The following is a 2,864-nucleotide window of genomic DNA, read 5'->3' as shown; positions in this document are numbered from 1 at the left end:
CACTGTGTACCAGGCTCCAGGCCAGACAGGCAGCTCTGCAGGAAGGGATGTCTGGAGTCCTTACTCTCAAGTCATGCAATGTGACTGAAGCCTCTAACCCAGTCCGGGAATCCTAAATGCCACCTCTGTGGGCAGCGCCCTGCACACAGACACCCTACAGAGCTCAACCCTGGCAGCACACAGGATATACTAGCAAGTAGCATCTTGTCAAAAGACTTTTCTAAAGTCTGGCACCTAAGGGTTAAAAAAAATAAGCTAAACAGGTGAAATGCACATTAGAGTTGCAACCTGCCGAGCCTCTTAATCTGTCACTTAAATCTAGGGCTTTTAGCTGTAATTGAACATCCTACTGTGCCTATTATGAAGAGGAGGAGGAGGGAGTGTCAAAGTTATGGTTTCTGAGGGTGGAGGAAAATAAATTTTCCTTCAAAACTCGTCAATAATAATGCCTTTGTGTTAAAGAAACGCAATGTTAGCCTAGTCGCTATGGAGGCAAACAGTACATCCCAGCAGTCAAAGAGGCGGCTGACTCAGTCTCGGAGGCCATTATCCTAGGCTTGACCAGAGGACTGCTGAGAGGCTCCACAGCTAGCCAAGCACCGTGGACTTACCATCAACTGGAAAGAAGCCACCTGGAAGATGACTTTAGGCACAGCAGGCTGACAGTACCGTCCTACTAAAGAAAAGAATGAAGCGAAAGAAGGGAGAGGGAGAAAGGAAGGGGGCTTCTATGCAATGTAGCATCAATAACTCCCTCTGCGGGGCTGGAGAGACAGTGCCCGTTAGAAAGGGCTTCCCGATGCCAAGAAGGCAGAGATGGGATAACACTGGGAGTTTGCTGCTAGACCGCATAGCCAAATGAGTGAGAGACCCTACCTCAAGAAAACAAACCAGAAGTATAACTGAGGAAAACACCTGACATTAACTGTTCCGATACTCACTCGTATGCACGAACAAGCAGACACGCAGGGCAGGGGGTGCCCTGGAAATATAGCAAGGGTGGGGACAGTTTTGTGAAGAGCATGCTTGCTTTCAAGCTAATCACCACGGGGTCTCCTGGGAACTCATGAGGGAGCCGAGGCTCCTTGCCTGCTGGATGAGAGAGCCTCTTCAGACTTCTCTGTCTCCTTGGAAAGGCAGCATGATATAAATCCAGGAGGTGGTTATGGTACCTCTATTACTATTATTATTGGACTGAATTGTCTTTGAGAGAGTGTTCTCCTGTCTAAGAGGGAAATTAGGCTGGCGGACTGAATTGTTTCTCTGAATTTCTTCTATAGAAAAATTAGGTTCCTGGGGTATGAAGAGGCATAGTGAGGGGTCTGGGTAGATACCTCAGCAGGCAGATTCATTGTGTCCTAATCTTCACAGAGAACTAACTTGAGCACCTGATGTGTGACCTTGTGAGAGGCTGGGCGGAACGAAGTTTGCTCTAACTCTCTTCAGAAAGAATTGGAATGAATATCATATTCCACATCAAAGCTCTTTTTGAAGAGTGCCAAGGAAGGGCTCCTATCCTGCCCCTGCATAATCACCGGCTTTCAAATGATCAGAACAGATCCTAAACCCCTGCACTGAGACTCAGTTATACCCAACGTAAGAGGAGAAGCGACCTCCTTCGATCCTCCTTTCTGGAATAGAGATCTTGGGAACAAGCTCTTAGACTCACCCCTCCAGAAATACAACTGCAGGTGCCCTGTACGTAATTCGAATCTCAGTTTCCTCTGGATGCCACAACCTGGATCTCCTCATGAGGAATGAACTTGCCTTGTGATTTCAACTTAACCTTAAAGCAGCGAGTAATAAAAACAAACAAGGAGACTGGTTGCATTGCCCACGTTCCTGCTGAAATAAACAGAAAATATTTCATACTTGAAGTTTTACAATTCAGGCCGTCATGCTGGATGGAAGTGGTATTGTGCAGTCATAATTCGTATGCACTAGGTAATAACAGGTTAAAAGCGGGGCTGATTTCTAGCTGGTTGGCCAGTGCTTTTAATGTGACCTGGTTTCTGAAGCGTTCTGTGTTATTAAATACTTTTCTGTGTATCTGTTCCGAGCTTATCGGGGTTAATGAAAGAAGCACTAAAAAGACATGGTTCAGGGTAAGAAACGCCATTGCACATCAGAAACTGTGTTGATGATTAGTACCCAGCATCGTTGCAAGCACAGAAACCTGAATAATTGATCTTTTGCATAATGCTGGTAGCAGCCAGAATGTGGAGAAACAGCATGGTGGTGAAGATCTGTTTGATAGAAACAGGAAACTGAGTAACTCAAGCTGGAAAGGGGATTTGAGGGTGGGGGAGCACTGATGTCCCTGGGTCAAAGGACTAGATGAATAAACAGGCCCCAGGAAGAACTGAATGATGGGCAATCCACACCATCGCTCACAGGCTACCCGCACTCCAGGACATCTGGCACCCCATGGGGCTGCACTCCAGTCACAGTGCCTGCCAACCTCTGTATTTCTTGGAAGAGAAAGAATCTAATTGGACCATTTGTGGGGAGGGCCATGGGTCTATTCTTGTTGTAGGCAGGATGTAATCCTGTAGTTGGTAAACCCACAAAGACCATAAAAAAATGAAGAAGGCACATTTTCCACAAAGGAGTGTTGGATGAAAAGCAAGCTCTGGAGACAGCCTGCTAGCTTCACAGAGGTGCTCTGGAGATAGCCTGCTAGTCCCATATGCACACTTTCACATCCCACAAAGTCTCACTGCTCTAAGATTCATCTGGATGTGGCTTTGTCATTGCTGCTCATCCCCCAGAGGATCTGGGAGGCAGACTGTCCCCTGCAAACGTGTCTATACCCTAACCACTAGACTGTGGCCAGGGACCTTTGTACAGATGGGAATAAGACA

This window comes from Rattus norvegicus, chromosome 15 (genome assembly GCF_036323735.1).
Source record: "Rattus norvegicus strain BN/NHsdMcwi chromosome 15, GRCr8, whole genome shotgun sequence".
Lineage (NCBI taxonomy): Eukaryota > Metazoa > Chordata > Mammalia > Rodentia > Muridae > Rattus > Rattus norvegicus.
The sequence above is the reverse complement of the archived record's forward strand: the minus strand, read 5'-3'. Positions refer to the sequence as shown.